The sequence below is a fragment of the Elaeis guineensis genome, chromosome 1 (assembly GCF_000442705.2).
Source record: "Elaeis guineensis isolate ETL-2024a chromosome 1, EG11, whole genome shotgun sequence".
NCBI lineage: Eukaryota > Viridiplantae > Streptophyta > Magnoliopsida > Arecales > Arecaceae > Elaeis > Elaeis guineensis.
In genome coordinates this window covers 75,978,654-76,000,958 of record NC_025993.2, presented here as the reverse complement: position 1 = coordinate 76,000,958, position 22,305 = coordinate 75,978,654, and the positions used below count along the sequence as shown (strand labels likewise).

Below are 22,305 nucleotides of genomic sequence, written 5' to 3'. Positions count from 1 at the left end.
GACTTGCACACAATCCACAAACATCTTGAACTAGGTTAGGTAGAGTCGAAGAGTATCCAGTATTCAGAAGATGGTCTAATTTTTGGGACAACTCATCTACCTTACTGTGGATATCCATAATGTTTCCAATCTGATAGATTCCACCTCTTTTTTGTTGAGACATAGGTTGTTCTCTAGAGATGACAGACATGTGATGCAAGGAATTCTCACTAAGTGTTTCAAAGAGTTGCCAAGCCTCATCCTCACTCTTTAGCATGAATATCCCACCACACGATGCATCGATCATTTATCGATGTTTCTCCAATAGACCATCATAGAAATACTAAACAAGTTGCCATTTGGGGACAGCGTGGTGGGGGCATTTACTAATAAGATCTCTTAACCTTTTTCATGTCTCATGAAAAAGTTCACCATCCAATTGAAAAAAACTAGTGATGGCTTTTCTAATTTAATTTATTTTTCTAATTAAAAAATATTTCTTGAGGAATTCTCTTTGAAGATGGTCTCAAGTTAAAATGATTATGAAATCTAGAGAGTTTAACTAATGCTTGGCTTTATCCTTAAGGAAAAAAGAAAATAGTTTCAACCTGAGGGCATCATCAGAGAAGTTATGGATTTTTACTATGGTGCATATCTCAAAAAATTTATCTAAATATTTATACAAATCTTCATTCATCAGTGCATAGAATGATGGTAGCATTTGAATAATATTAGACTTGATTTCATATTGTGCCGTCTCTACAGGAGGAGGCTGGATACATGGCGAGTAGGTGTAAGTGAGGGAGTAAAATACTCCCTCAATTGTCATGGTGGATCCATCTCTTGTTTTAGATCCATGATTTTGATTTGGTTTATTCGAATCATTCTTTCTAGCTCTAGGTCTAATAGGTGTAAATCAGGTTGTAATTATCGACATCCTAGTATGCATCCAAAAGATCTCATCGAGTTTTAATTTCAACAAGTTTTTTTTTTTTTTGAAAGAGAAGAGGAGAAAAGGAGGAGGGAAAAGTATTCCAAAGAAGAGAATCTAAGGAGTTTTAATGCTAAGAAGATAGAGAAGAATTAATTAGATTTGATGTTTTCAGTTAACAATCAAGTGGTTCAATCAATCCTATCTATGGGTTATCCTAGATCTAGACAGCTCCTAATTGTCAAGGTCAAGCACTCCAAGTAGCAGACTAGTCGCTCAACTGGCCAGATAAGTGTAACATTGGTGGGGGTCCCCCCGTTGCTTTTCTTAGACACCAACTGTGTTGGTCAGGTAAGCGAATGGAACCAATTAATGAACCACCTTCCTTTGGGACGTAATCCCTGAATCACTTTTTTAGACACCAGTTATACTGACTAACTTGAACTCGGTCCAACTTTTAGGGTTTCTTGTCCTACTAAGCTCGAGGATCCTTAAAGGTCAACATCTAATCGATTTTAAATTAGAGATTTAGGTCAATGAAATTACAAGATGATGGTTTGTGGATCAAGAAAGGGTGATGAAATTCCCACCTTATGTTGATTAGGATTTTGCCCTTAAGATTTTTTTATAAAAATATGCAATGCAAAAAGAAAAAGTATCCAAACATGTTAAGTAGCATTTAAGATTTAATTGATTTATTTATATTAGTTAAGTGTTATGTGGTGTTTTTGTATTCTTTTTATATTATGTTATCTTTAAGCAAGAAGGAATAAGAGGTAAGTTTTAAATTAGGTTAATTAGGTATGAGAAGATCTAGTAAATCTAATTAAATAGAAAGTAAATAATGCTAAGATTAAAAGATAAGTAGGTAGACTACAAATAAAGCAACAAATCAAATCTACTTTTAGGACAATAAATTATTCTAAGCAATCGAAAGCAGTAAATGATTAGGAATAATGGGTAATAATAAATAAGGTAACTACTCACTATGCAAATAAAGTAATCTTACAGTTAAGAATAAAAGGTAACTATATAATTTAAAAAGGCAAAAAATTTAATCTACTTAGGAAGTAGAAAATCACTAATTATACAAAGTAGTAAATTATTCGAACCTATAAAAAGCAGTAGATCACTAGACTATAGAAAGTAAAAAATTTTTCTATACATGTAAATAAAGAAATCTAGATATAAAATAATAAATCTATAATATATGAAAAGCAATATGAGACAAAAATTTTTCAAAAAAAATAAATAAAAGATAATTAAGTAATTAAAATAAATTAACTAACAGTAAAAGGTAAATTAGTAATCAGCAAAGTAAAGTATGGAAAGCAAGAGCACAAGAGAAGAAAATAATCAACCAAAAATATAAAGCAGTAAAGCATATAAGGCAGTCAAGCAATCTCAAATAAGAAATAAAAATCTAAAAAGTAGTAAAATATTTTTTTAAATTTTATAAATTTTTTTTGAGTTTTTTTTTCAAAACAATCATGTCAAGATCTCCGACAACGGCATCAAAATTTGATGCATAACTTAGTACATCAAAATTAACCCTACTCACTACTATGTAGATAGGGTGAGTCGGGATCGTATCCGCAGAGATCTTAATTGATTGTTTAAAAAATATAAAAAAAATAATAAATTATAAAAAACTAAGAAAGAAGCATAAAAATTATAATAAAATTATTTTTTATTAATCAAATAAAGAAGCATACATAAAGAAAAAAAATAAAATTGCAATACAAGACAACTAAATCAAGTTGATCTTCTTGCTGTATTTGATGGTGGATGTGTCTCTTTGAATCCTTCATCTTCCTCTGTGCAGACAACGGTAGAAAGGCTGAAAGGCTTGGTCTAAGAACTTTAAGGATGAAAGGTTGATGGAAGTGGGTATGTAGAAGAGAAAGGATAGCGGCACTAGCATTAGGACCTCTCCTAGATTTGATGGGATGGGAAAAAGAGATCTGTGGAGGAACATGGTGTCATGCTAGGGTTAGTACCTCCTTTAGACTTATGGAGAAGAAGAAGAGAGAGAGAAAGAGAGAAGCTTGAAGAGAATGTAGGGTTAGCTTGATTCAAGAAGATGGAGGTCTTGGGGTTCTATTTATAGAGTAGGGAGGCTAGAATTTCATGAAAAGAGAGGTGGAAGCGTAAATAAGAATCTTTGAATCTTCATATTGATTCTTCTCCGTTGATCTTTAAGTCATGTTCACACTAGAATGGGAGTTGGTTGTCTGGTTCACTCAAGTCTGATCCAATTTGAGTCTAATTTAAATCATATGAACCCAAACTCTCAATTACCTATAAAATAGACTAGAGAGCATCAAATTTTAATAAAATAACATCAATTATTATAATATTAATACCTCTAGCAACTTAAATTAAGTATTCATCATGTGTATGTATATATATCTATATATATATATCTGTGTGTGTGTATATACATATATACATATATATATATACAAATATATATACATATATATATATATATATATATATATATATATATATATATATATATATTTGTGTATATATATATATGCGTGTGTGTATATACATTTGTGTGTATATATATATGTATGTGTCTGTGTACACACACACACATATATATATACATATATATATATATATATATACATATATATATTTATACATATATATATATATATAATATATACATACACACACACACATACATACATATATATATATATATATATATATATATATATATATATATATATATATATATATATATATACATATATATATACACATATGTACATATATATATATATATATACACACACACACACATATGTGTGTGTGTCTGCGTGTGTGTGTGTGTGTGTATATGTATATGTGTTGGTGCAGAATTCTGTCGAAGTCGGAGAAGCTGGAGCTGGGATGACCGCGGCCGCCGTCGGGACCTACAAAGAAAGTCTAAACCGGAGTTGGGGGTGCTCCGGCAAGACCCTCCGACGCTCAAGTCAGTACTCTGCTTCAACAGAAATGGAGTGCTCAAGCAAAAATTTTGGCAGAGTTTCGAGATAGAGTTACCAGCTTAGAGAAGAACATATCTGGGGGTCCTTATTTATAGATGGAGGGCGTAACTGACTGACAGTGACGTCTGTAACCATCTGGTAGTGGACCGTTCAGAGCCGCGTGGAGCTTGTTGCAGAGAGTGGAGTGGTGTCCATTGTTGGGACTTGCCAGAAAGTGATGGAGCTACATGGAATTCATTGCAGAGAGAGGAGTAGGATGGCGGCTCTTATCGTGGCTTGTCAGAGAGTGGTGGAACCGCACGGAATCCGTTGCAGCAAGTGGAGTAAGGTAGTGGCCCTTGTTGTGGCTTATCAGAGAGTTCGAATCTGTCGGCTGAAGCTCGGCTGGGATGTCTGATGGAGCAGAATGGCTCTTTATATCATCGTTCTAGGAGAGGCTCAGATGTTTCGAGGTCGCTGACAAATCTACTGTTGTCGGACGCTTCGGGTGCTAACATTTCAGGCGGGAGTCACCTCCTGTAGGAGCTCGGATGGAGATTTTTTGTTGATGAAGTCTGGAGAAGTCCGATCACTAGGAAAGTCCATATGGGATTTATCTGATGTGGAAGCTCATCCGAAGATCGTCCGCCAGGGAAGTTCGATTTTATGGGGAGCCTGGTAGGAGGTCGGCCGACGATGGACTTCGGATAGCGCTGGGGAGGCTCGACAGACATCGAAGGCGATCGGCTATCGCAGGGACCCAGTTGCTGGAGCTCGTCCGTCACAGAAGCTCATCCGGAATCCATCCACTGGAGAAGTTCAGACGAGCTTTGGTTCTCACGAGAGGTCGAAAGAGGGCCATTTATTGTAGGAGCTCGTGCGAGGACCAGTTGTCGTGGAAGCTCGAAGTAGTGTCCCGCTGTAGAAGTTCATCCAGAGCCCACTCGCTACGGAGTAGCTCGACTAGAGCCTACCTGTAACAGAAGTTCGGAAGAAATTTTCTTACAGTAGGTATCTGGGGTAGACAGCCCGCTATAGCAGTTCGGAGTAGACCATTCGTAGTAGAAGTTCGGCTCTCGTGGGAGCTCGATTAGGATCCGGGAGGCGGTCGATCACTGTAGAAACTTGGGTGGAGTCTGGTTACTGCAGAAATCTCATTGTCGGAGAAGCTCGGATGCTGATGAAGTCCGAAAGAAGTTCGGGGGTAGTCGGTTGGTGTAGAAGGTCGGCTAATAGTGAGGCCCTGAGGGCCTTTGGAGTGGCCCGATGGATGAATGCAGAAGTTCATTATCGAAGAAGTCCGGACGGCCGAGGGGGTTTGGAGAGATGCCACACATAAGGTCGGGAGCCGGAAGAGCCATGGAGGGATCGATCTTTTATAAACTTCGATCGAAGGGTACTTTATACCCAACACCGGTCCTCCTACTTCCAAGTTCGGATTTCGAATGAAGGAAGTACAGAAAAATTCTCACGATCGAAGTTGCTCTCCTCGATTTTCATACTCAACGGTTGCCAGATATTTTGATGTTCGGTATGCTGGTACTAGAGCCTTTTCGAAAAAAGTTTCTTCTTTTTGGAATTCCCGTCGGAGCGCAGTCCCAGGTACGGTGCCATAATGGTTTTACTAATTGTCAGCCACCTCTAGCTGCTTGCCATGGTGAGTGGGCCACGCGGCGATCACAGACTGGTTTGAGGAGTCCTGCAGTCATTATTGCACCGGACCCCATCGCTTATTTATGTAGGAACCAGATCTAGGGTTTCAGGGTTAGATCTTGAAACCTTTTCAAGATCATACAGCGGAAGACTAAAATAAATAAAAATTTATTTTTTAAAATCAGAGAATCCCTAGATCTAAGATCCTATTACATGATTATTACATAGTATTAAATCAAAAATTAAAATATATAAATATAGCATGAACTACATGTTGATCATATCAACATGTTTCTATACTACATCTAATGTATGTATTAAATAATAGATCAGATCTATTACCTTGCAAGTTAGACATTCTAACCTCGCTGATCCAGGCTTAAGGATGATGTTGCAAGCCGCACACACGTCCGACCTCTAGGAGTCATCCACACGAGCCCACAAATCTCGATCAGAAGTTCTGCTTCAGGAAATCAGCACAGTATGCTAGTACTGCGCTGATCCTTCTTTGATGGTTGATCAGGTACCTCCTTCTTCTTGATTTGAACTCTTTCAAAGATGGAAATTAAAAGGAGGAGTTTCAGATCTGAGACACTCTCAGGAAACTCAAGATGGAGGGAGGAAGGATATGAAAACAAACAACCCTAGAAGAAGACCCTCTTCTTCTTCTCGTTTCTCTCTCTAGACACCCTAACTTGTGTCTTTTATATCTCCATGACCCAAAGGTCTTTCTCTCTGATTTTTGGATGGGTCAAAGGTCTTTCAAATCTCTATCTTTTTCAAAAATTTCATGAAGAAAATCATCTTATATAGAGAGATATGATAGAGTCCTTGTCTAGGTCAAATACCTAGTCAAGGCTTATCCAAACATGGCAAGTTAAGGGGCGCCCAACTCTTGAGCACCTCCTCCATATTTTTGTGCATGGATCACCAGAAAAGGGTGCACAATATATACCCTAAAAGCTATAAAAATTCCAAAAGAAATTTGGATAAATTTGGTGCAAAATTGAAAGAGTTTTGGATTTCTAAAACTCTATCTCATAGAATTCGAAATCCAAACTTATTCCTTTTTTATTTGATCCAAACCACCTTCCATGTAAGAAAGAAGAGAGGAAACCTTTTGTGAACATAGGAGAGACCTGGGAGAGGGCTTTTGTCGCACAAAATAAGTGGAGATTGGCGTTGAATAAGAGAGAGGGTGTGGGGAAGGCTTATGTGGCGCAAGGTGGAATACTAGTCTTACTAGGATTCTATCTCATGACTTGTTTTAATTTGGTTTCTCAAACCAAATCAAATCAAAATTAGATCAACCTAATTAAAATAGATCTTAACCCAATTAAAAACCTAATTTAATCAGATTAAATTATATTTAAATCTAATTTAATTTTCTAATCAAATTAGAAATTAGATTGACCCAAGTCCTAGTTGAACTAGGATTAGTTTTTTCTTGCACTTGGCTTATCTAATAAACCAATTGGACTTGATCCAATCAAGCCCAAACTAAATATAATTAAATTATATTTAATTATACTTAATCTCAACCCATTGTATTAATCAAATTAAGCCAATTAGCAATCGAATTGCTAATCGATCCTCCTGCAACACTTGCACTGGGTTAAATGTCAATCGTATTGATCATTTAATCCTAGAACGATTCTTAATCGTTGATTAACCATCCGATCGGATCATGAACTCTAATGTGTGTGATCTCATAGGTCCGAACCTAAGCTGATAGCACAGGAATAAATTTTTGTACCAATCGAAGTGACCATCTAGCAATGGTACCCGACGACTGGATAGGTCGAATGTATAGAACAACATCCTTAGAACCCATGCGGATATAGTTTTCATATAATTCATCTCCTTGACCAAAATGATCATAGGACACCCCAGAGTTCAACTGTCAACTCTGATCAGGTTGTCCACATTGTATTTCAAAATATCAAATTCATCTAATGGATTATCCTGGCCAAGGTTTTGCTAAATTGAAATATAGCAACTCATTCTTCTCCAACTCTTGGAGTGGTCAATCCCATCTCGATCACACTCTGACTTCGCAAGTACTTGACTGTGCCCAGAAGCCTTCCATCTCTGAATTAGAAATTCAGTTAGTCCAGTACCAAAGCACAGTGAGTTGCTTGCAAGTCACTGAGGCGATCTCAAGTCTAAGGGACACTTATACCTATATCCCATCAGAGACATTCTCGATAGTAGAATGCTCTGGAGTTGGTCATGTTCAATGATGATGTACCCTTATATCTCACCTGTATGCCATACCAGTGTCTCCACACTCTTTGGTTAAGAGGACAACCAACCCATATGGCCTACAGCGACCTATGCTCGATAGAAGCTGTCGTCCTTATTAACAGCCTATCATTTGGTCGTGAACAGTTTTAAGGACTAATCGATAAATCCTCTCTTTATCAAACTTAAATAGTCCTAAGGACTTCATCATAACAACGGAGTTCATTAGAAGATGAAAGCTTATGATGAAAATGCCAAATATATTTTATTTATTAACAAATTAATTACAATACTTGGTTGCTCAACCGTCAACAGCTTGACGATTGGTTTTTTGGGACATATTTCCCAACAATTTAAACCTGCCTCCCCCCTTCGGGGATCTCACTTTGTATGAGAGCTTCTTTAGTCTTTCCTTCCTGGCTTTAGGCGTCCTTTGAGTCATCCTCATCTTTGTACCCTCGCATCCCTCAGACCAGCTTGGGTTAGCCTCAAAACCTTCTCTGCTTTCGCGACCCCGTTTGTAGACTGCGCTGGTCTTCCTTCATTGCAGATATGGGTGCGGATGCGGCTCTGATGTTAGCCCAGAGCCTGAAAGTCCACGAGCGGGGAGATGCTGCAACTTTTGGGTTGGCGAAGAAGGTGAGGGTAGAAGAGACAGATCCGGCCGTGTTTTGCCTTGATGGCCCAGAGCCCGTGCTTATGGCACATCTTCGACCGCGAGGGCTTTCCGGTGTGCATCATCGTGAGGGGAAACCTGACCTCAGGAAGAAGGTCATGCCCGCCATCACTGTGAGGGGGAACCTGACCTCAGAAAGAAGGTCATGCCCACCGTCATCATGAGGCAGCGAAAACCATCGTGCGGAAAAGATGGTGCCTACATGTACTTTGAAGATAATGCTGGAGTAATTGCTGATCCGAAAGGGGGACTGGAAGAAGAAGCCAAGTACTTGAAGTAATTCTCGACGATGGCTGGAACTGAGAGTTCGAAGTTTGATGAAGCCGAGCTTCTTTAGAGCTGTTTGTTTTGTTTGTTGTTTTTTTTTTCAAGGCTTTGTAACATGCACTTCGCCAATGAAATGAGAAGAGAATTTTCTATTACCTCATCCCCTCCTCTCTTTTTTTGGCCTTCAAGGCTTTGTAATGTATACTTCACCAATGAAATGAGAATGAAATTGTTTATTACCTCGCCCATTCTGGTATTAATCGATTATTTACCAGACTCCTTTTGTCACTCGTCATGTTCGATGTCGACACTGTTTGGAGGTTTTCGATCGTTACTATGTCGATTTGTCCTTTGGTTTATGATCGTAGGTTCTTTCGAGGCCATTTGAGTTTGATGCTTTCTCCCAGTGCTCGAGCTTGGGGGTCCGAACTTCTCGTTACTTTGAGGAGGTCGATTTATCCTCGGCCCATGTCAGGTTCCCTCTTAGCGACTGAGATGAAGTTCCTTATGTCTTTGATGTAGTTTATTTTTATTTGTCGCAAAAGTAGTTCGTCGGCTTTTCTTTTTCATCTTCCCCTTTCTCTTTCGTGTTCGAGTGAGGGTTTTCCCCCTGCTCTTAATGGGGTCATGAAAGCATAGAGGTGTCATTGAGGAAGCTTTCCTCCTTGTTGATCAACCGAGTCTTTACTTGCATCGGGATGAGGTCTTCCCCTTATTCTCGACAGTCGGATTCAGCTCGTGTTAGGACGAGGTTCTCCTCCTGTTCCTAACAAGGCTGTGGAGGCACATCAGGGCCGTTGTGAGGGCCTCTCCCCCCATCCAATCTTTTAGGAAATTGGACCTTCGATTTTGCTCATGTTAGGACGAGGTTCTCCTCCTGTTCCTAACAAGGCTGTGGGGGCACATAAGGGCCGTTGTAAGGGCCTCTCCTCCCATCCGGTCTTTAAGAAATCAGGCCTTCGACTTTGTTCATGTTACGATGAGGTTCTCCTCCTGTTCCTAACAAGACTGTGGAGGCACATCAGGGCCGTTGTGAGGGCCTCTCCCCCCATCCGGTCTTTAAGAAATCGGGCCTTCGACTTTGCTCATATTAGGATGAGGTTCTCCTCCTGTTCCTAACAAGGCTGTGGGGGCACATAAGGGTCGTTGTAAGGGCCTCTCCCCCCATCCGATCTTTAAGAAATCGGGCCTTCGACTTTGCTCGTGTTAGGATGAGGTTCTCCTCTGTTCCTAACAAGGCTGTGGGGGCACATCAGGGTCATTGTGAGGGCCTCTCCCCCCATCCGATCTTTAAGAAATCAGGCCTTCGACTTTGCTCATGTTAGGATGAGGTTCTCCTCCTGTTCCTAACATGCTTAATTTCAATTGTATGAGAGAGTTATTTTCTATCGTTATAAACTCATGCTAAAAGAAAAATGTGCAAATATGAAATTTTTATTTAAGGCGAAGCTATTGGTAATACATTCGTAGATTTTTTGAGTTCCATGGTCGTGGAAGCTCTGCTCCTCCGAGCTCTTTTAAATAGTATGTTCCGGGCTGGACTACCTCCTTGACTTCATACGGGCCTTCTTAGTTTGGGGCAAGTTTCCCTTGATTCTGAAGTTGTGAGGCAGCGGCTCACCGTAACACCAGGTCCCCTGCTCTGAAGACTTTGCTTTTGACCTGGGAGTTGTAATAGCAGGCTATTTTCTGTTTGTAAGATGCCAGCCGAACTTGACCCGCTTCCCGCTTTTCTTCTAATAAGTCGAGGTTGGCCTTGAGATCCTGTGGGTTGCACTGCTCGTCGAACGTCACGACTCGTGCTGACGGAAGCTTGAGTTCTATTGGGATCACGGCCTCTATCCCGAAAGCTAAGGCAAAGGGGGTCTCCCCCGTGGGCAATCTCTGGGTAGTCCAGTATGCCCATAACACATGATAGAGCTCGTTAGTCCAAGTTTCTTTTGCCTTTTCAAGTCTCACTTTGATGCCCTGCAACAGAGTCCTGTTAGTCACCTCGGCCTCGCCATTTGCCTAAGGATGGGCCACTGAAGTGAAGTTGTGGGAGATATTTAGGTCCTCACAAAATTTAGCAAACTTTGCTCCAGCAAATTGTCGCCCATTATCAGTAATGAGGATTCTGGGTAAGCCAAACCTACAGACAATTGACTTCCAGATGAAGTCCTGCACTTTAGCTTCCGTGATTTTTGCCAAAGGTTCAGCTTCGACCCACTTGGTGAAATAGTCTATTGCCACCAGGAGGAACTTCCGCTGCCTTGATGCCATGGAAAAAGGTCTGAGGATATCCATCCCCCATTGCGTGAACGGCCATGGGGCACTCAATGGTGTAAGTTCGGAGGCAGGTTGCCTTTGTATATTGGCATATCTCTGGCACCGGTCACATCTTCGGATATACTCGACGGAGTCATGGTACATGGTGGGCCAGTAATAATCTTGTCGGAGCAGCTTATGGGATAAGGACCTGGCCCCCAGGTGATTTCTACAGACTCCCTCATGTACCTCCCTCAAGACGAAGTCGACTTCGGAAGGCCGGAGACATTTCAAGAGGGGCAAAGAGTACGACCTCTTGTATAGCTTGCCTTCATAGAGGATATATCGGGAGGCCTGGTTCTTAAGCTTTCGAGCCTCTTTTGCATCAGGAGGAAGAACCCCATCCTTGAGGTATGTAACTAGTGGGTCGATCCAACTGGGTTCATAGCTGATCTCCATCACAGACTATGATTCTTCCGTGCTTGGGCGCTTCAGAACCTCGAAGAAGACTTCCTTAGGCAGTTCGACCGGAGCTAGCATGGCCAACTTGGAGAGAAGGTCGGCCCTGGCATTTTTCGATCTCGGGATCTGCCTGATGTCGAAGCTACCAAAGGTAGGGATGATCTCCCTTACCCTTTCGAGATATCTAGTCATACTGTCCTCCTGAGCTTCATAATTTTTACTGACCTGTCTCACTACTAATTGAGAATCACTGTAGGCTTGAAGCCGATCTACTTCTAATTCTTTGGCAACCTTCAGTTCTGCAATCAGAGCTTCATATTCTGCTCCGTTATTTATTGTGGGGAACTCGAAACGTAGTGCATACTCCGTGACAATTCCATCTGGATTGACCAAGATCAGGCCCACGCCTGCACCTGACATGTTGGAGGAACCATCCACGTAGAGGGCCCAAGAACCATCAGGGAGATCGGCTCTTTCTTCGGGGAAGTTCGGCCGGAGCCCTGGATTTTTGGCTTCATCTTGTCCAAGTTCGGCCTCCTCTGGGATAGTGCATTCCACCATGAAATCCGCTAATATCTGGGCTTTGATCACTGGCCGAGGTCGATAGTTGATGTTGAACTCCATGAGCTCGACTGCCCATTTCATGATTCTCCCAGAGGCATCCGCTCGATGCAGAACCGCCTTGATCGGCTGGTCGGTGAGCAGTGTTATGGTGTGTCCTTGAAAGTACGATCGGAGCTTTTGAGCTGCAATCAACAAGACGTAAGTTAGTTTCTCTAACTTAGTATATATGGTTTCAGCATCTCTCAATACTCAGCTTATGTAGTAGATCGACCGTTGAATTTTCACTTCTTCCTTAATCAGAACTGCAGCGAGGGCCACAGGGGAAACCGCCAAGTATAGGAACAATTCCTTTCTAGGCTCGGGCTTTGCCAATAATGGTGATGAGCCGAGGTAGTTCTTCAGCTCTTCGAACGCCTGCTGACATCCAACGGTCCAACAGAAGTTCTTGGGCTGCTAGAGGGCCCGAAAGAAAGGTAGGCATCGCTCGGTTGATCTCGAGATGAAGCGATTTAGAGCCGCTACTTTTCCAATGAGGTGCTGAACCTCCTTTATTGACCTCGGGGTGGTCATCTCCTGGATGGCACGAATCTTTTTTGGATTTGCCTCGATCCCATGCCCCGATACCATGAAGCCCAAGAATTTTCCTGAGGTTACTCCAAAAGTGCATTTGGCTGGGTTCAGCTTCATCTTGTATTTTCGAAGGGCGCTGAAGGTCTCCTCAAGGTCAGCAACGTGGTTCACCGAGGATCTGCTCTTTACGAGCATGTCGTCCACGTAGACCTCCATGTTGCAGCCGATCTGCTCTTTGAAGATCTTATTCACCAGCCGCTGATATGTTGCCCCTGCATTTTTGAGGCCAAAAGGCATGACCCTGTAACAATAAAGGCTACGGTTAGTTATAAAAGCAGTTTTTTCTTCGTCCTCTGGTGCCATCCTGATCTGATTGTAGCCAGAGAATGCATCCATGAAGGTGAGAAGCTCGTGGCCTGAGGTTGCATCTACTAGTTGGTCGATTCTGGGCAGAGGGTAACTATCCTTTGGGCAGGTTTTATTCAGTTTTTTGAAGTCTATACACATCCTCCATTTGCCGTTCGCCTTCTTAACCAAGACCACATTGGAAACCCAGCTCGGATAGTTGACCTCTCTGATGAACCCGACTTTCAGGAGTTTATCAACCACCTCGGCTATTTCCACCTGTCTCTCCGGTGCATGACTTCAAACTTTTTTTTTCGTCGGCTGGTGTTTGGGATCGACGGCCAGACGGTGTTGCATAACTTCAGCATCGATCCCTGGCATGTCCATCGGAGTCCAAGCAAAAACATCCGCATTCTTTTGCAGGAAATTGATAAGCTACATCCACACCTCTTTCCCCAAGTTGGAGCCGATCTTCACCATGTGTTCCTCATTCCCATCATTCAAAAGAATTGAGACAAGATCTTCCATTGGCCCACCCCGTTCTTCTGTCAGGTCATCGTAGGTGTCTAATCCATCAACCGGATAGGGGTCAGGCTGACCACTTCTTTGCAGGGCTATATTATAGCAATGCCTTGCCAGGGCTTGATCTCCCTTGAGTTCTCCGACCCCCTGGTTAGTAGAAAATTTTAATTTCAGATGGTAGGTTGATACTACAGCCCGGAGGGCGTTGAGGCCAGGTCGGTCGAGAATTGTGTTGTAGGCTGACGGCGCCTTCACCATCAGAAAATTCACCAGAGCCCTGGATTGTTTTGGATATCGACCTACAACTACAATCAAGGTTATTACTCCCTCCACCGGGATAGCATCATTGGTAAACCCTACTAAAGGGGAGCTAATCGGTCCCAAACGACCGTCAGGGATGGACATTTTTGAGAAGACGTCATAAAATAAAATATCAGTCAAGCTTTCACTATCAACAAGAATGCGGCGTACATCATAATCAGCAATATTTAAAGAAACTACAACCACATCATTATGGGGGAACTGGATCTCTCGGACGTCTTCTTCAGTAAAGGTTATGGGTCCTTCAGTTCTTTGTCGCTTGGGCGGTCCGGTCGATCCGTTGGCCGCTCCCTTCCGTGGCTCTCCAGAGATGGTGCAGACAATCCCGATTGGAGGTCGATTTTCAGGTTGTTCTTCCCTCCTCGGTAGCTCCGGTTGCGGCAGGGCTCTCGGTCGATTCTCCCTACCTTCAGGCAGGCATCGGATAAATCTATCGACCACTGTTGTCGGAGGAGGAGGGGCCTGGGAAATCGAAGGTGAGGTCAGAGCCTGAGATCTGGTCGCGGAGGCCATGGATCGCCTAGTGGATGCTTTACGGGGAGGCATCGGGTGAAGATCTAGTAGAAGGAGAAGAGGATGTCAGAGAAGATGATCAGAATCAGTTCCGTTGAGCACTCCTTTAAGAACAAGGGTACTGTAAAGACACACACCCTTCCTCTAGCGCCAATTCTGTTGGTGTAGAATTTCATCGAAGTCGGAGAAGCTGGAGCTGGGATGACCGCGACCATCGTCGGGACCTGTAAAGAAAGTCTAAATCAGAGTTGAGGGTGCTCCGGCAAGACCCTCCGATGCTCAAGTCAATACTCTGTTTCAATAGAAATGGAGTGCTCAAGTAGAAATTTTGGTAGAGTTTCAAGATAGAGTTACCAGCTTAGAGAAGAACATATCTGGGGGTCCTTATTTATAGACGGAGGGCGTAACTGACCGACAGCGACGTCTGTAACCATCTGGTAGTGGACCGTTCAGAGCTGTGTAGAGTTTGTTACGGAGAGTAGTGGCGTCAGGGGTCATTCAGGGCCACGTGGAGCTTGTTGCGGAGAGTGAAGTGGTGTCCTTGTCGGGACTTGTCAGAAAATGGTGGAGCTGCATGGAATTTGTTGCAGAGAGAGGAGCAGGATGGTGGCTCTTGTCGTGGCTTGTCAGAGAGTGGTAGAACCGCACGAAATCTGTTACAGCGAGTGGAGTAAGGTAGTGGCCCTTGTTGTGGCTTACCAGAGAGTTCAGATCTGTCGGCTGAAGCTCGGCTGGGATGCCTAATGGAGTAGAATGGCTCTTTATATCATCGTTCTAGGAGAGGCTCGGATGTTCCGAGGTTGCTAATGAATCTACTATTGTCAGATGCTTCGGGTGCTGACGTTTCAGGCGGGAGTCACCTGCTGTAGGAGCTCGGATGGAGATTTTTTGTTGACGAAGTTTGGAGAAGTCCGATCGCTAGAGAAGTCTGTCTGAAATTTATCTGATGTGGAAGCTCATCCGAAGATCATCCATCAGGGAAGTCTGGTTTTATGGGGAGCCTGGTAGGAGGTCGACCGGCGATGGACTTCGGATAGTGCTCGGGAGGCTCGACAGACATCGGAGGCAATCGGCTATCACAGAGACCCAGTTGCTGGAGCTCGTCCGTCACAGAAGCTCGTCTGGAATCCATCCGCTGGAGAAGTTTGGATGGGCTTCGATTCTCGTGAGAGGTTGAAAGGGGGCCGTTTATTGTAGGAGCTCGTGCGAGGACCAATTATCGCGGAAGCTCGGAGTAGTGTCCCACTGTAGAAGTTCGTCCAGAGCCCACTCGCTATGAAGTAGCTTGGCTGGAGCCTATCTGTAACAGAAGTTCGAAAGAAATTTGCTTACAGTAGATATCTAGGGTAGACAGCCCGCTGTAGGAGTTCGGAGTAGACCGTTTGTAGTAGAAGTTTGGCTCTCGCGGGAGCTCGATTAGGATCCGGGAGGCAGTCGATCGCCGTAGAAACTTGAGTGGAGTCTGGTTACTGTAGAAATCTCATTGTCGAAGAAGCTCGGATGCTGATGAAGTCCGAAAGAAGTTCGGGTGTAGTCGGTTGCTGTAGAAGGTCGGCTAACAGTGGGGCCCTGAGGGCCTTTAGGGTGGCCCGGTGGATGAATGCAGAAGTTCATTATCGAAGAAGTCCGGACGGCCGAGGGGGTTCGGAGAGACGCCACACATAAGGTCGGGAGTCGGAAGAGCCCTGGAGGGATCGGTCTTTTATAAACTTCGGCCGGAGGGTACTTTATACCCAACAATATGTACATATATATATATATGTATATATATATATATATATGTACATACATACATACACACACACACACACACACAGATATATATATATATTTATATACACATATATACACACACACACAGATATATATACACACACACACACATACTGTTGCTCCTTGAATTGATTTTGATGATTACAAAGCATTTGAGGGGGTTACTAATGATTTTGGTTTGGAAAAAGATTTATTGTATTTCAGGGATAAAATCATAATTTTATCAAGTTCTGATTCGAAAGTCTCAAGAGCAAGAGCATAAGATTTGTAATCTATTGGAGGCAATTTTAATATTTTTGGATGTGTATTTTGAAAGAAAATCATGTTTATATATTTGAGTCGACTCATGTCAAAAGAGGCTGAACGGTACATTATTTTTAGCTGACACACTCTGTGAGTCGACTCCTGTGCATGAGTCGACCCTATGAGTCGACCTCTACTGCTGTGTAGGCCAAAATTACAGAACTATCAATTTTTGTTCTGCACCATATGAGCTGATCCCATGAGTCGACCCTTGTGCATGAGTCGACCCCATGAGTCGACCCCTGCGCATGAGTCGACCCCTATGATGAAAAAAATGGCTAGTTTTCAGCTCATTTTGGCTGCATTTAATGCCCATTTAATGTGCTCTCATGGCTCTATTTCAGCCCAGATTACTCTCCACCATCATTTGAAGTTATAAAAGGCACTTAAAGGAGGGAATCAAGAAGGTTTTTGAAAAGGTTCTTCAAGCATTCACTTTAACCCTAAGCAAGAGCCCTTTTGAAGTTAAAGAAGCTTTTATTTTAAGTTCACCAATCCCTCAAGAGCTCATTCAAGTCTTCAACCACCTTGAGGGAAATCAGAAAAACTTGCTTCTCTTTGTGTAAAGTGTCTCTAAAGCTTTATTTGCTCATTAAAGGAGCTATATCTGTATTTTCATATGATTAACTGTTATACTCTATTTTTGAGTTGATTTTTTATTTTGAAAGGGTTCCAAAATATGAAAAGGTTGATCCGAACCTTGAATCGGATTGTATTGGATTGGCTTGTACCTGAAAAATAAGTATTCTAGCTTGGAATAGCTAGAGTCAGAGGTTCTGACGTTGTATTCGATTTGAATACGGTTTAGTAGATTTAAATTTTCAAGTAGAAACTTGGAGAGTGGATGTAGGTGCAAGATTGGCACCGAACTACTATAAATCTTTTTGTTTGTATTGTACTTACTTGCTCTCCTTTTAAATTTCTTTATCTTCTTGCATTCTTACATCCAACTTTTACATCTTGCATAAATTTTACTCTCCACATTTATCCTGCTCATTATTAAATAATCCTCATAGTTGTAAGTTAATTTTAAATTTTTTAAAACCCAATTCACCCTCCCTCTTGGGTTGCATAGCTGGGCAACAAGTGGTATCAGAGCTCGATGCTCTAGCCCTACTTTGATTTAACCATCAAAGAGCTAAGATCTATGGCAACTCAAGTTGGTTCTTCACTAGCCAAGGGGCAGTCCACCAACCGACCTCCACTTTTCAATGGGTCAAACTATACCTATTGAAAAGCTTGGATGAAAATCTTTATTCAAGCACTTGACTATGATATGTGGAGTATCATAGTAAATGGACCGCACACACTCACTAGAATAATTGATGGTGTGGAATCAACCAAACTCGAAAAAGAATAAGATGAGGTTGATAAGAAAATGACTCAACTAAATACTAAAGCCATGAATATTTTGTATTGTGCTCTAGATGCTAATGAATTCAATCATATTTCAATATGCATGTCAGCTAAAAAAATATGAGATAGATTAGAAGTAACTCATGAAGGAACTAATCAAGTGAAGGAATCAAAAATCAACATGCTTGTGCATAAATATGAACTTTTTAAAATGGAGCATGATGAATCAATAACTGAGATGTTTACTCATTTTACTGATATTATTAATGGTCTAAAAAATTTTGGTAAGTCTTATTCTAACAGTGATCTCGTGAGAAAGATTCTTAGGTCTTTACCAAGGACTTGGAAGGTCAAAGAGACCGTAATCCAAGAAGCCAAAGATCTGAATATCCTACCCTTGGAGGAGCTTCTAAGATCGTTGATGACACATGAGCTAAGCATGAAACAACACCAAGAAGAAGATGTCAAAAAGAAGAGGATAATCGCCCTCAAATTCACTGCTCAACCTGATGAAGAGTTCGATGATACAGAAAAAGAAGAGCAGGATGAAGAAATGGCCCTCATTACTAGAAGGTTTAAGAAGTTTTTGAAGAAAAGAAGATAAAAAATGAGAAAGAGGCTACCTACAAAAGAGGAACATAGCAAAGAGAAGAATAAGGAGCAACCTCTTATTTGTTATGAATGCAAGAAATCAGGACACTTTAAGTCTGAATGCCCACAACTGAAGAAGGGTCCCAAGAAGTACAAGAAGAAGGCCATGATAGCTACATGGAGTGGAAGTGATGAGTCAAGCTCCGAAGAAGAAGACTCAAATGAATAAGCCAATTTGTCCCTTATGGCACATGAAAATGAGATAAATACTGAAATTTCTATTGACTTTACCTTTGAAGAACTTCATGAAGCATTTTATGGTCTAATTGATGAACTAAAGAATCTAGGGATAAAGAACAAAGAATTAAAATCAAAGAATCAATTTTTACTAAAAAAAATGAGAATATTTCAAATAAAAAATCAATCATGTCTCAAAAAAATCTGAACTTAAAAATTGAGATTGCCAAGTTAAAACCAATGGTTGAGAAGTTTACTTTAAGTTCAAATAAGCTTCATATGATACTTGACAATCAAAAAGTCATTTATAATAAAGCCGGTCTTGGATATAACCCTTTAAAGAAACAAAAATTTTTGAAAAACATCTTTGTAAACTCATCGTACAACAAGTTTTCAAATATAACTTGCTTTAAATGTGGTAAAGTAGGACACAAATCCTATTCATATTTTTCCAACAAATCTGAAAATTTTAATGTAAAGAAAATATGGGTTCTAAAAGGAACCATTATGACTAACCTAAAAGGACCCGAGAAAACTTGGGTACCTAAAGTCAAAACTTGATTCTTGCGTATAGGTGTGTCTTGCATCCCAATGAGTAAATCGGAGATGGTATCTTGATAGCGGGTGCTCAAGACACATGACTGGTAATGAATCCCAATTCATCACACTTGATGCTAAAAATGGAGGGATGGTCACCTTTGGAGACAATGGCAAAGAAAAGATCATCGGTATAGGTAACATTGGTATCACTCTCTCCAAGTATATTGAAAATATTTTATTAGTAGATGGTTTAAAATATAATTTATTAAGCATCAGTCAATTTTGTGATAAAGGATACAAAGTCATTTTTAAATCTTCAGTTTGCATTGTAACTAGTCCTATTAATGAAGGCATTAAATTTGTTGGGCATAGACATGGTAATATTTATATAGTAGATTTGAATGATCTTTTCAAAATAAATATGCAATGCCTAGTAGCTTTAAATGTCAGGATTAATGAGACTAGTTGGCTTTGGCATCGTAGGCTTGTACATATTAGCATGTATTCACTCTCAAAACTTATTAAAAAAGAATTGGTTATCGGCTTATCCAAATTAAATTTTGAAAAGGATAGGATTTGTGATGCATGCCAAATGGGTAAACAAACACGAGTCTCATTCAAATCTAAAAATATTATTTCAACTTCTAGGCCATTAGAACTATTGCACATGGATTTATTTGGACCCACTAGAACTACTAGTCTAGGTGAAAAATGATATGGTTTTATGATTATTGATGATTTCTCTCATTTTATATGGGTCTTCTTCTTAGCACATAAGGATGAAACTTTTCATATTTTCTCAAAATTTTATCAAAAAGTCATAAATGAAAAAAGTTTTTCAATTCAAAATATTCGAAGTGATCATGGAACCGAATTTGAAAATCAAGATTTTAAAAAGTTTTGTGATGAAAAAAGTATTGACCATAATTTTTTAGCACCTAGGACACCCCAACAAAATGGGATAGTAGAAAAAAAAAATAGAACTCTTGAAGAAATAGCTCGTACCATGCTATGTGAAAGCAACTTTCCAAGATATTTTTGGGCAGAAACAATTAACACAGTATGTTACATATTAAACCGTGCTTTAATTAGACTAATTTTAAAGAAAACCCCTTATGAGCTTTGGAAAGAAAGAAAATTAAACATTGCATATTTTCATAGTTTTGGTTGTCAATGTTTTGTTTTGAACAATGGTAAAGAAAGATTAGAAAAATTTGATGCTAAATCTGATGAAGTAATTTTTCTTGGTTACTCCTCTTCTAGCAAAGCTTTTAGAGTTTTCAACAAAAGAACTTTAATAGTAGAGGAGTCAATACATATTGTTTTTGATGAAACTAATGATCTTCTTTCAATGAAGAATAAAAGTATTGATGATGCAGATCCTCTTATAGAAGGGATGAAGGAGATCACTCTAAAAGACTCAACCATTCAAGATGATGAAGAACATGAAGATAAACAGGATGAGGAAGGTAAAGAACAACAAACACAACCTCTAGGTATAAATGATCTACCCAAAGAATAGAGGTATGATCACAATCACCCCAAGAAATTAATCATTGGTGATCCTACACATGGTGTAAGAACTCGCTCTTCACTTAAAGATGCATTCAATTATTTTGCTTTTGTCTCTCATCTTGAACCTAAAACCATAGATGAAGCTGAAAAAGATTATAATTGGATAAATGCAATGTAAGAAAAACTTAATCAATTTGAAAGAAATAATGTATGGACTTTAATTTTAAGACCTAAAAATTATTCAATAATTGGCACAAAATGGGTATATAGGAATAAATTAGATGAACATGAAAATATGATAAGAAATAAAGCAAGATTAGTTACAAAAGATTATAATCAAGAAGAAAGAATTGATTTTGATGAGACCTTTGTACCTGTTGCTAGATTAGAAGCAATTAGACTTCTACTTGCATATGCTTGCTTTATGAATTTTAAGTTATTCCAAATGGATGTCAAAAGTACTTTTCTAAATGGATATATTACTGAAAAATTTATGTAGAACAACCTCCAGATTTTGAAAGTCATACTTTTTCTAATCATGTTTTTAAATTAAACAAAGCATTATATGGTTTGAAATAAGCTCCAAGAGCTTAGTATGAAAGGCTAAGCAAATTTCTGCTTAATAATGGTTTTTCAAAAGAAAGTGTAGACACAACCGTTTTCATTAAAAGAAATCAAAATGATATATTAGTTATACAAATATATGTTGATGACATTATTTTTGGGTCTACTAATGAAATTCTTTGTCAAGATTTTGCTAAGCTCGTGTAGGGAGAGTTCGAGATGAGCATGATGGGAGAACTTACATTCTTCCTCAGACTCCAAATCAAACAAACAAAGGAAAGAATCTCCATCACCCAAAGCAAGTACATAAGAGAACTACTCAAAAGATTTGGAATGAAGAACTCCAAAGCAATTGGTACACCCATGAGCCCATCATATAAGTTTGGCAAGGATGAAGGAGGTAAAAATGTAGACTTAAAATTTTATAGAGGCATGATTGGTTCTCTATTGTATTTAACTGCTAGTAGACCAGATATTATGTTTAGTGTTTGTCTTTGTGCTCACTTTCAATCAAATCTAAAAGAATCACACTTGAATGCAGTTAAAAGAATCCTTAGATACTTAAATGGTACACAAACTCTAGGACTATGGTATTCTAAAGACTCATCAATTGACTTGATAGGATATTCAGATGCCGATTTTGCTGGATGTAGATTAGATAGAAAAAGTACTAATAAAATTTGCCAATTCTTTGGAGTTAACTTAATCTCTTAATTTAGCAAGAAGCAAAACTCGGTAGCACTATCTACGGTCGAGGCCGAATACATTATAGTTGAAAGTTGTTATGCTCAAATCTTGTGGATTAAGCAACAACTTGAAGACTTTGGCATCAAACTCAATGAAACTCTCATAAGATGTGATAATACTAGTGCTATAAATCTAACTAAAAATCTAATTCAGCATTCTAGATCAAAACATATTGAAATTAGGCATCATTTCATAAGAGAACATGTCCAAAATAGAGATATAATTCTTGATTATGTTTGTACTGAAAAATAATTGGTTGACATCTTTACCAAGGCCTTAAGTGAAGATAGATTTTGTAAAATTAGGAGAGAACCAGGAATCCTTGATCCATCAGCTTAAGTATCTCTCTGATTCTAAATTCTTAATGCCAAAAATTCATTGAACCAAATCTATTGAAC

At 40.0% G+C, this 22,305-nt stretch overlaps 1 non-coding gene across 1 annotated transcript; it reads left to right on the top strand.

The window, feature by feature from the left end:
- The first annotated feature begins 344 nt into the window (after positions 1-344).
- LOC114913495 (small nucleolar RNA R71) lies at positions 345-450 on the top strand. Its single transcript, XR_003799470.1, has one exon. It is a non-coding gene; the product is annotated as a small nucleolar RNA R71 (small nucleolar RNA).
- The last annotated feature ends 21,855 nt before the right edge of the window (positions 451-22,305 follow it).